The sequence below is a fragment of the Podarcis filfolensis genome, assembly GCF_964270895.1.
Source record: "Podarcis filfolensis genome assembly, chromosome: 3".
Taxonomy (NCBI): domain Eukaryota; kingdom Metazoa; phylum Chordata; class Lepidosauria; order Squamata; family Lacertidae; genus Podarcis; species Podarcis filfolensis.
The window spans coordinates 68,967,159-68,979,404 of NC_139606.1; the positions used below are offsets into that span (position 1 = coordinate 68,967,159).

Here is a 12,246-nt window from a genome sequence, read left to right on the forward strand (position 1 = left end):
CCGAGAGACTTTTTTTCTTACCTCTCCCAATTTGTGTCTTGATTGGCAGAAGGAAAGGAGACTCTGCATTTAGTTTTTATTACCACATTTCTCCAGCCACTTCCAGCCTAATGTTCCCCATCCCTACTTTAATTTGATGGAGGAAGGCTGGGGGGCATGTGAAACCATGCACATTCAAGAGGGTCTGTTTTTATTCTACTGAATCCAACTTCTACCCAGACCCCTGGGGGAAGGGGAAACAATTGACTGGGAGGGGGTGCCCATGACACTTTCTCAAAATTCCAAATGTGCCTTTGGTCCTAAAAGGTTGCCCACTGTACAGCATTCAGCTCTATGCTGGTTGCCAGTGCCAGAGCAAAGGAGGTGACAGTGGACCAAACACTTGTGGTCGTAAATTGTGCTTCAAAAGGGCATACCATCTCAGTCAGAGACACAACCATGTGAGCAGCAATCTTGTCTAAGCCTGCAGTCCTATGCACACCTACCAGGGAGTAAGTCCCATTGGACTCAGGTGGACCTAGATACGTATAGGGTTACACTCATAAGAGCCAACTCCCAAGGGCCGAGGTCCCTTCGGTCCCCCAATAAAAACACTTGAGGGGTTTGGGGGCCCCCAAAGTTGATGGGCATTGCCATTCAAATGGTGTGTGTGTGTGCCTTGTGATCAATTACCTGACCACACAACCCCCATATTTTATTCAAGTTGGCAACCCTGGTTGCATTGCAAGTTAATGAATTGAGATTTGACTTCTATGACTAAATAAAAATAAACAAAGAGGTTTGTCTCGCTTTAGGAAGAAGTGAGGCTTAATGGGCATCTGGACAAGATAAGAGTACTGTATTGGAATGCTAGTTTAATCTTTTCCCAATGAAATAACCATTCACTTAATCAGGACGGAAGCAGGATGAAAACGTTCCACTCAGCAGATAAATCCACCAGCTCCCTTATCCTATCTCCACCACTGCAAATGCATTTAGTTGTCATCTGGTATTTCTGTTTTCAATCTAATTCTTTCTGCCTTGTTATTCTGTCAGTTTCTTAATCTATTTACACTGACTTTATTTTTAGTATGTCTATTGTGACAGTAAATCCTAGAATTGCCTTCGGTGTTGTCTGAAAATGGCCATTATCAAATCATAATGCCTAGCCAGATGAAGTCCTGTAAGGGCCCTAGGCAATCACTAGGCATCCTCAACAGCTGCCTGCATTTGAGTCCTGCATATCAATTCTCACCTTGGAGGGGGCCCTGCAGTATTATCAGGAGTGGAGGAGGAGGTAAGTGTATTTATTAAAATTTGGATTACAGCTCGGCAAAGTGCTCCTTACTTTATTTATGAAAGCTTTTTAGTCTGCACATTAATAAAGCCGCTATCTCAATCTTTTATTGGTAAACTATGTAAAATGCAAATTATCTGGAATCCAATTAATTTCTAGAAGGTTGCAGCTGTTTTGAGTCCTATTCACAAAGACATATGTGTGGATGTGGTTGAATGTGCCTGTGTTTGATTGCTAAGAAAATCAGGCTTTATTATTGAAGCCCCGACTTTCAAAATTTGAACTATTGTTCATCAGTAGTGCTAAATGCAAACAGATAATATCCAAACTGCATTGCTTGTTATTAAAAAGGCTGTGAAATGTGGCTAATTTAGGACCAAGGCAAAGTATAGGAATTGCAAAAGAGTTGTTTCAAAATTTGTTCATTTGAGCAAAGCCAAAGTTTGATTTATGGTCTTCAGCGATGTATTATGAGATTTGCTAGTGCACTAGTGCACACATTTGCATAAACAAGTATCTTACATCACAATAATGTCAATTCTGGAGACTTAGCAATACTACTCTTGAGACTGTACTGTACGCAGTACACTTTGAAAGAAAGAATTGCATTGGCTTTGATAAACTAGCTTAATTTGAGGATTTAGCATGGGCCAGAATTAGTCCACTTGCTCCAAAGATTCAGCAATAACCACACTGTTATCACAATTCTAATACTTATTTATAGATGAATAGAGGTTTAAAGGTGTTAGTATGCCAATATGAAATGGTTTATGAGCAACAAAATGGCTTTAAATACGATTGATTGATTGATTGATTGATTGCATTTCTATCTCACCTCTCTTCCAACTGAACTCAAGGTTGCATACATTGTTCTCTTTTTCCCCATTTTATCTTCAAAACAACCCTGTAAGATAGGTTAGGATGTGAGACTGTGATTGACAAAGTCATCCAGTGAGTTTTGTGGTTGAACCCTGATCTCCAACACACTAACCACAACATCACACAGGCTCACTTAATAGTAGAGGGGGTGATTACACCACAGCAGTAGGCAGGTCACTAAATATAAATGAAAAAAAGTGAATATGCCCACAGTTAAAAGGCTGAATACTTCTGTTCTGAGGGAGCGGGTGGCGCTGTGGTCTAAACCACTGAGCCTCTTGGGCTTGCTGATCAGAAAGTTGGCGGTTCAAATCTGCACGATGGAGTGAGCTCCTGTTGCTCTGTCCAGCTTCTGCCAACCTAGCAGTTTGAAAGCACACCAGTGCAAGTCGATAAATAGGTACCGCTACGGCTGAAAGATAAACTATGTTTTCATGCGCTCTGGCTTCAGTCACTGTGTCCCTTTGCACCAGAAGTGGTTTAGTTATGCTGGCCACATAACCCGGAAAGCTGTCTGTGGACAAGTATGGCTCCCTCGGCCTGAAGCTCAAAAATCAAAATTGGAGAATATTCAGCATTGCCTTAGCTGTGGAACACAGTTACATTTGCTAGAGGTAATAAAACTTCCCAAGTGCAAATTCAGAGGAATGTTATAAAGAATAAGATGTTGACAAGGGTGAGGGGCTCAACTTTTGTATTAACTGGAGCCATTTAAATATCCTATAGATGAAATTTGATGAGCTTATGAGTATTTAGGAGGATTTAATGGACTCAAACCTCCCTTTCTCTCCCTCCTCCCGAAAGCTTCTGTTCTTAAGCCCATTTCTTATTTCATATTTTGGAGGGTTTCAAAGCAGCTAGATTAATTTTGCGCTTCAAAACAATTGTGTTAAAATGCTTAGGAAAAAGAGATTACTTTAAATCATTGCACTAAAACCTGATGGATATTATGCAATATAGCTGATATTTACTATAGAAAGAGGTGTTTATATAGTTATCCTGAAATTCTCTCTCTCTCTCTCTCTCTCTCTCGGCAGAAATATACATACATATGAGTTATCTCATTTTATCCCCACAGCCACCCTATGAGGTACATTAGACTGAGGGAGTGTAATTGGCCAAGTGAGCTTCATAGAGTTTGGGTGGGAAAACAGATGAAGTACTTCATTGGGGTAAAAGTAATTGATTTGGGTCTGCAGATAAATCTTGATCCCTAGAGCCTTGCAAGAAAAAAACAAACTCATTCAGTATTTTGCTAAGGCAATTGTTATGTCAGGGTAAGCATTTTGGTTTGCCATATGGAATGATGCATCTGTCTCTTTTCCCCATGCACTGCCAAACCCCCACTCCACCTGAGCCAATTTCAGGAGTCGGGGTGGGGGTGGGAGGAAGAGAAGCCTGTAGCACAAGTGGAAGACCTTGTTCAGCACTTCTGCTGATGGGTGCAATTGGCTGAATCCTCCTCGTTTTTGAGAGAGGGACAGGAGAGAGGGAGCAAGAACAACTCTTTCTCAGGAAAACTAAGCCCAAATTCAGTCTTGCCACTGTTATGATGTCATGTTTGGCTCCTCTGAGCTACTGAGTATGCTTCACAATATTCATCAATGGGAAGTAGTAAACACTTGAAGCACAAAAATGTTCTATATCATGTTTTTAATATTATGTTAGGAGCCACCCAGAGCTGCTGGGGAGGGATGGCCAGATGGGTGCGATATAAGTAATATGTTGTTGTTGTTGTTGTTGTTTGTTTTCTACCCACATCAGGATCCGTTAAATTTATCCAAGGATGCACAATAGTTTTTGGAAGACTTCCATTGACAATGTCATGTGGGCATCACATTTTTAAGGTCATCCATTGCCCAGTGGGCTTAGAGAGTCAAAAATATCTAGTTTTCTGCTGAGCACCATGATTTCCTGTCAGCTTATGCATCTAAGAGTATATGTGGATATGAGTGACACTCTGTGGAAAGAATCAGACACTAAGGACATACAATACAAAGAAAAATAGCTGTGCCTAGCATTCAGGTAGTACACTAAAGTCATGTTCATTTGATCAGAACACAGGAGCACCTGTCATTCTCTAGAATGTGCCACTTTTTGGAGGTCATTACTGTACATAGGTAGGGGTAGCTAATGTGGTGCCTTCTAGACGTTTTTGGACTCAAGCCTCATCGTCCTTGACCATTGGCCACAGTGGCTGGGGCTGATGGGATTTGTAGTTCAAGTACATCTGGAGGTCACTCCATTGACTTTCTGCTTGATGCTATATCTGTATAAACAAATTAGCTTGATGTCCCTAGTTTGTGTAAACGTGACTTGGGATGGGGAAGGGAAGGAGTAGGAAGGGAAGAAGGCTTGAATCTGTTCCTGTTGAAAATAGAACAGCAACCCAAGAAACAATTGCAGTCATAATAATAACTACTTACGTGCTTTATTAACAATTAGGCAGTATACAGTTCTGTTAATCCATGCTTAGTCATTTTATAGTATTTTAACTATGCATCAAGCAATATGGTGAGGCAGTTTAGAGAACGACATATGAAGTGCAATATCTGAAATCCAGATTTAGTCATTCATTAAACACCTCCATAAAATCTGTGGTAATTCAGTTTAGCTTGGTCAGAGTGGAACTTAGGGTGATGACATGTCATTTTCAATAAATGAACATTTTTCAGTGAGTCCATTAAAAGCAAGAGAGAGAGGCAGATTCTCCAACAAACGTGCTAGCTTTTTCCAGGACTGCAATTTGTTTGCTATTTTGTGCAAATGTGATAATAGAATCAGTTCACCCTTGGTGAACAGGTAAAGACATGCTTATCTGTTTTAAAATCCGGATAGAGGAGTCTTCTGCAAAGGAAAAAAAGGACATTATTATCCCTTTGATCTTTGTCACTTACAGCATTAAATGAAAACCATTTTAAACAGTGGCATTATATTAAATGAATCTAAGTGCTCACATAGGGCTCAGACTATTGTAAGAGCACGGAGATAAAATCATCCAGGTTGGCTATAAGCCACCCAGTTCCAGCACCTAGTCCCTGCTTTTTAGTAACATGTCCCAACAGTAGCTTCAACAGGGTCATCTCTAGATTATAACACCTCCTCTGCCCAGCAAAAAAGCCATCAGTGGGTCCCCTTAGCTTACTTTCTAATCACCTCCTAGCCGCTTTGCCTTAAAAATCACCACTCAACTGAGAGGTGTGCTATTTGACCTGAGAGGTCAAATAGAGAGAGTGAAAGCTTTTAGCCTCTCAGGGTGTTTGCTATAGTTGACATTCATTTCCCTGCCATGGACCACTGCTTCTGTATATAGGCAAAATTATTTTCTCCCAGGATAAACACTGAAAGTGCACACAACACTGCATGGGCTGGCGATGTATTGGTGACTGCCCATCAGCTGTTTGAGTAGGCAGGCTGAAGCACCCTGTGCAGCTGCAGTTAAAGGCTGCATCCAGGTTCCTCAGCAAGGGTTACTATGACGGCTCTGAGAAGCAACAACAGCATCTAGCTTCTCTCATGGCAACAGCAAATGTGGCTTTTTCAGGATCTTTGTCTTCATTTTTACCTACCATGTAGCTTAATAGTAGAACCCATGTTGTTTTGCACACACAGAAACTCCCAAGTTCACTTCCTAGCATCTCCAGGTTTGGGGGGGTCAGTTTGGGTGTATGAAGGTGATGTGAAAGTTATCTGCCTGAGACCCCATCGAGACCCACTACCAGTCACAGTAGATGACACTGGCAGCTGCTTACAAATTCCTGCCAGGTGCCCAAGCCAATGCATGCTTACTCAAAAGCAAGTTCTCCTGTGTGAATGGGACATTATGCGGGGGTCACCCGGGCCCCTTGGACTGGCATATTTCTACCCTGTGTTGCTATTGTGCCTATAGAAAGAGTTGTGGGTCCTGCAGTCACCTCACTGACCCTTTCCCCAGCTAGTTCTTATTCTTCTCTTTTGTTTCTCATTCTCTTCAACAACAGTCTCCAAAATGTGGAGCTTTCCCTCTCTGCCCCATCCTCTGAGACATAAAGGCCCCTTCCACGTCCTCTTCTCTGACAGGTGAGTTTCATGGCACAATAAAGGCCCTCGCCAATCAAAGCATCCAGAATTAAGAGGGGAAGCAGGATTCTCATTCAGAGTTATGGGACTATTACAACCTCCCACATTACTCCTGGTTCATTTGCAATCAGCTTTTTCATTATCTTTCAGCTACACCGGTCCAGAATTATGTTAATTGCCTATTAACTACAGTTGGGTGATTCATTTATTCTTTTAATTTAGAGTATCGATAATGGATCTAACCTCTATTTTGCTTTAAAAACTTTTTGATACAGTCTGTGCTGTCAGTGCAGCGACAGTGAAAACACAATGTCAATACCGTCACTACTCCTCAAGATCGTGCAATCTCTCTAGGCAGCATTGCATCCTATATCTTTGGCGTCTCCTTGGACAGCTTTAAGTGGCACTTCGGCAAATTGTAGGAAAAAGTCACCCTACTCCTCCTTTTGCTGTTCCTTTATGTTTAAAAATAGGTTTCAGCTGGAGTGTTTTCAGAAATCTTTCTGACTTTTCTTTCAGCCTGTAGCATTCTTATACTTTTCAATATAGAGTGGCTTGGATGGCTCAGACATGGAAACTACAGTCCTTCCCAGAGATGTTTACATAGCTTTTGGAAGCAAATGGGATTTAGAAAAAAGTAACTGTGCTTGGATTATGAGCTTTCTTGTGCCTTTGAAGAAAGGGAAACTACATTCAAAAGGGGAAAAGGCTATAGATCAGTGGATCTCCAGTTAGGGCTAGGAAGGTCTCCTGCCTACCCTTGGAGAGCTGCTGCCAGCCAATGTAGTAGTTGATACAGAACTAGACGACTTGCTAGATGACAACCTATTTTCCTATGGAAAGATTCCATGGAATGATACGTCATTATGACTTGTAAGGGGGGGGGGGACTGCAATGGGATAGTAGTGTGCAAAACTCATAGGTAGCATTCTGCTTGATTTTTCAAGCCCCAAGCAGCAGCTGACAATTAGAACTCCATTTGTTGGTTGCTTTTGCTCTGCTGTCTAGTGTCATTATTTAGTATAGTCACTAAGTGCAATGGGGCTTTATTGTATTTGGGTGAGTCAGGAGTTTCTTGTTACCGTTCTGTTGGGGACAAATGACAAAGATCCTATTTACCTTCCTGACTCACAGTATTTGGGTGAGTCAGGAGTTTCTTGTTACAGGTCTCTTGGGGACAGATGACAAAGATCCTATTTACCTTCCTGACTCATAGCCTTCCAAAACATTGTCAGTTGCTCACTCCAGTTAAAGACTCCAGTTATTTGTAGTGCATTATGGGATATATATAAACAGTTGTTCTTGTGCCACTCTGATTTGGCACAGAAATCAGACTAAAGATGGTTTGGTGGAAGATTTAGATTATTGTGAGCATACAAATGATTTGGCACTAAATGATATGAGAATACAGAAATCACAAGAATGCATAATGCTCATTTCTGTGGAATAATTCATGAACAGATTCATGAGAAGGTTGGCAGGTTGCAAAATGGCAACCATAATATTTCAGATCAGGGTTTGTTTACAGAACTGCACTATTCAGGCCTAATTACAACCACAGACACTTTTTTAATTATTTAAATTGTATTTATACTTTCCACCAAACCATCTGGCAGTATTGTAGCCCTTCTATTAATCAGAAACATTGGAAGTGGTGATGACGTACACCTACAACCTCAACTGGTGTCACCTCCATGGATAGACTTTGTAAATGCCCAGATAGGGCTTTGGAACTTTGCCTCCAATTATTCAAATAGTCCAGGGATATTTCCAGTGTGGTATATGAACATAGGAGCCAACTCCTAGGGGCTGAGGGGTCTTCAGCTCCCCCATAAGATATTTGAGCCCCCACCCAAGTTGAAGGGCACTGCCATTCAAATGGTGTATGTGTACTGCCTCATGTGATCTGTTATGTGGGGCGGGGCTTACCTCCCCCTCCCCCAATACTTTTTGTTCAGGTTGGCACCCCTGTATGTGAACAAATTCTGGAAGCCAATAAGATATAAATGCTTATGCTCGTGGTAGTTAGCCTGACAATATGCTGGTGTTGCCAGGATCTCATTCTAATATTGCCTTTTAAAATTGTGCTGAGAGTTTTCTGAAGTATCTGTGGTGAGTGCAAACCAGTTGGCATCATATTTAATTGTGCCCAAGTAAGCCAAGGATAACAGATTAGCATTTTGCCTCCACATTGCATTTGCTTTGTATTGGTAAAAATGGCTATGCAGGGCAGTGAGGAATTGAGACTGCAAATCTAAATGCACTTACCAAGGAGTGAATTCAGTGCCTTGCATCCTGAATTGCCCTTCTGCAAACAACAGGTTGCCTTCTAGTCACAGAAGAAACTCTGGTCCAGTGTAGGCTCTCATTAGCTGAAAGGATGGAGGCAATTTTCACTTGTTCCCCTAAGCTCCCCTCCTGCACTGCCTTCCCCACTGTTCTAGAGGGTTCTTCTTCAACTGCCTAGACCAGATTTTTAAATAATGCTGGGGGTTGTAGGAAGAATGAGTAAAAATCAACTTCCCATTCTCCTTTGGCCAGAGGGAACATCCCATCAGACACAAACTTAGAAGCCTAGTGGATTTACTTCCAAGCATAGTTCCTAAGAATTGCACTGTACATCATATGCCAATTCCGTGTAAAAATTCTGCATGAATGTAACATAGCAATCAGATCATACATTGTGGAAAAGTGATGAAGTATATTATTAGGTGATGTGCGACACTGAGTAATGTATTGGGGTTTTTTTTTGTTTTTAAAATTTATATTTATTTGTTTTATTTTAAAATCTTTAAGATAATATTTTAGTTTCCTGTTAATTATGTTGCTTTGAATGTATTCTTTGTATCTGACTTTCTGTAGTGTTTTATTCTGGATGGTTTTAGTTGAAGTTTTAACATGTTGCAAACAGCTTTGAGGTTTTTTCTTAAAAATATGAAGTGGTATAAAAATGAAATGAGTAATGATGATGGTGCTAATGATGATGTGGGGATTTCTTCTTTCAGCCTTTTAGTATCACTTCATTCTATATACTGATGGAGGCCCTCCTGTCTCTCCCCATTTGGCCCATGAGTTTGCAAAGCCCTGTGTGTTGAGCTTTGCAAGCGCCAATGATCAGCTGATCACTAAGGCTTGCCAGGAGCCTGTGCCTTTGCCCACAGGACTTTGTTTCAAAACATGCAGGCATATATGGCTCACCTGATTTCATTGTGACATCAGGTGATTGATTACCTGTCAGAATTGGCCCACGGGGATGGGGGAGATCAGGATCTGGCCTGTGGCATAACAATGGTCAATATCTATTTAATCATTTCTTTAAATAATTTCTATTGTGCTTTTCTACACTAGAGTGTACTCAAAGCAAGTTTACAGTAAAACAACAGATAACAAAACTCAAAATTATAAAAATGAAGCAAACCTGTTGACTGACTTTGATGAACTAGAGGCCACCTCTAGCCCATTAAAGCTTATGTCGCAATACATTGGTTGGTCTTTAAGTTGCCACAAAACTCATTGTTGCTGACACGGTGAACACACTTTTCATATTTTCCATGGAACATTTTAAATATTTTAATTAAGATTTATTCCCTTCATTGTGTTTTGTAACTAGCAAAGATAATTAGAGAAAATATGACTCTCTGTCTATTTCCAAAATTATTGTAAGCTGCAGGCACATCTTATTAGACAGTATAGAAGAAAACACTGATAAAAGCAGAAGACTGGTGTTTTGGCTTTATAGCATACTTAGGTCACCCTCTGCTGGACAACAAATGAATAGCCATGGATTTTCTGCAAAATATTTCTCCCCTCCCTTAAACTTGTTGGTATAGTTTTAGGGACTCCTTGGCACTTTCTGAATATCCAGGCATTTGTTCTTGGCTTAAGTGCTGATAATGTTGCCTAGATTAAAAATATAGGAACACAGTATTTGAAAATATTTGTGATTGGTTTGCCAAGTAGTGAAACAACATCCACTGTGGCTCAAGTAAGTTCTTTATGGGGGTCAGAGCCTTTAATAAAACAAGGGCATAACAGAACAGTAGCAAAGGAAAAGTAGGATGTATTTGGAAGAGAAAACATAAACTCAAGCATTTTTTAAAAAAAGAGAGAGTTGTGTTCTTGCTCATTAAATATTTGCAAGCTGTCAAGACAGGATTTGACAGCTATATCCAATAAATGTGATACAAGCATAAATAGCTCAAATCTACATCTCAGAATAGCTGGCTGGGCTTCGTAACCTCTATGTATAACACAACTTAAGTTGGCAATATGGGCAAGATGTCCAAATTTAGGCTTAGAGAATTTTCTTGCTAGCCTGCATATCCCCCTGCTAAACCTCTTCTTTACTGAAAGAAGCAGGTCTCTGGCAGATGTTTATTGTGGGTTTTCAAACATGAAATTCCTTGTCTATTTAGCTCCAGGGATTTTTATTTTTATTTTGCTCTGATTAACCTTCTGGACTTTTTAAAGGCATTATTTTCCAGGGCCAGCCCTACCATTAGGCAGAGTGAGGTGGTAATCTCAGGCAGCTAGTTGTGGATGTCATGAAAAAGCTGCAAATTGTAAGTTATTAAATTTAATATGATTGCGCTTTTCCTCCCAGGCAGAGGTATTTGTTATACGTTCTGCTTCAGGTGCCAAAAATAACTTGGTCAGCCCTGGGTACAATACAACTGACTGGTGGGGTAGTGATTTGCTCGTCTGCCTCAGATGGCAAAATGCTGGGTCTGTTTGTTTCTTATTTGTGTTTATGAAAGGGAGGGAAGGATTGAGATGCACCTTGTTGGGCATATCCAAGAAGGAATGAGCTGAAGGGAGATGATAGTATATTTGAGTTGTATATACTTTGATACATATAAGGAAATTGATTAAAAAACTGAATCGCTCTCTCTTTGTACAATTATTTTCCTTTCTGGAGAGAATGACCACTGGAGCTACACACAATGGGTATAGCATGCAAATTTAATGCCACCTACCATGACTGAGTAACAGCTTTGGCATAGATTAATGTCTCCCATAAAATTCACCCTCTCCAGTTCATGTTTTTTGTATAAGGTAACATGCTTTAGTCACAGTTTGAATGCAAAGAATTGAATCTGGCCCAGGGACACCATACGGTGGTGTAATTCATATATTGAAGCAATTCAAAGAAAGTGCAATTTATGTAATTCTAGTCTCCCTGAAGGAAAAGTTCAGTGGGATTGACTAGAAAATTAAGTTTCAAATAGGCTTCTTGGTCCATCCTATATAGCATATATGCACACTCGCTGCAGAATGATTAAAAGCATTGCAAAGGTTATAATCTTAAATTCAGACACAAATACATCAGCTGGAAGTCGGTTCTGTTGCAATCAGGCAGGCTTAACATCTGAGAAATGAGCCATTTGTATTGAGGCAACTGTATTTCTTCAGGAGCCTATTTATCTCTAGCTAAGTATTTTCAAAAGGAAGAAGACCTCTGGAATTGTTCAAGAAGCATAAATCCAAGATGGTTCATCCTGCTGTCTCCGTCTTTATTCCTTAGCTCTGTTGCATGCTGTGATTAACAGAAGGAAGCAATAGAGTTGTATATAGCTTTTCTTCTTCCTTAATCCTAAACACTTCCTTGGATTTCAGTGGAACCTTTTCCTGTGTGGCTTTGGAATTGGCATCTCAGTTTCATACTTGCTATGAACCCTGTTCAACATGCACCATTGGTGAAAAGAGATTTAGACAGTATAGAGGAATGTAGTCAGTGAAATTCACAGTAATTTGCACATTCAGCTGGCAGTAGATATTTGAAACATCCCAACTGGAATTTGCACCAGCTATGTGCAGTTTTACAGCCTGTGGAAGTGCCTTGCACAAGTTTGCCTTTTTGTGAGTGGTATTCAACTAAATAATTGTGCTAGTAAGGAATAACACGACTGCAACAAGGCTCGCACCCTCTTCCCCTTGCATGTACCCCCACCACCCCGAAATCTGATCCAGAGTGTTGGGGTAGCTCCAGAAGAGATTTAGAGCATGCACATAGGGAGGAGAGGAATAATGTT

The 12,246-nt window shown here is 40.5% G+C and overlaps 2 long non-coding RNA genes across 2 annotated transcripts in view; one reads left to right on the forward strand and one right to left on the reverse strand.

Moving 5' to 3' along the window:
• The window catches only part of LOC310760088, a 36,629-nt gene that overhangs the window by 16,425 nt on the left and 7,958 nt on the right, over positions 1 to 12,246 (forward strand). The window lies entirely within an intron of this gene.
• Positions 4,551 to 7,272, reverse strand: LOC310760091. Its single transcript, XR_014546762.1, has 2 exons — positions 6,973 to 7,272; positions 4,551 to 5,002 (listed from the first exon to the last, which is right to left on the reverse strand). It is a non-coding gene; the product is annotated as an uncharacterized lncRNA (long non-coding RNA).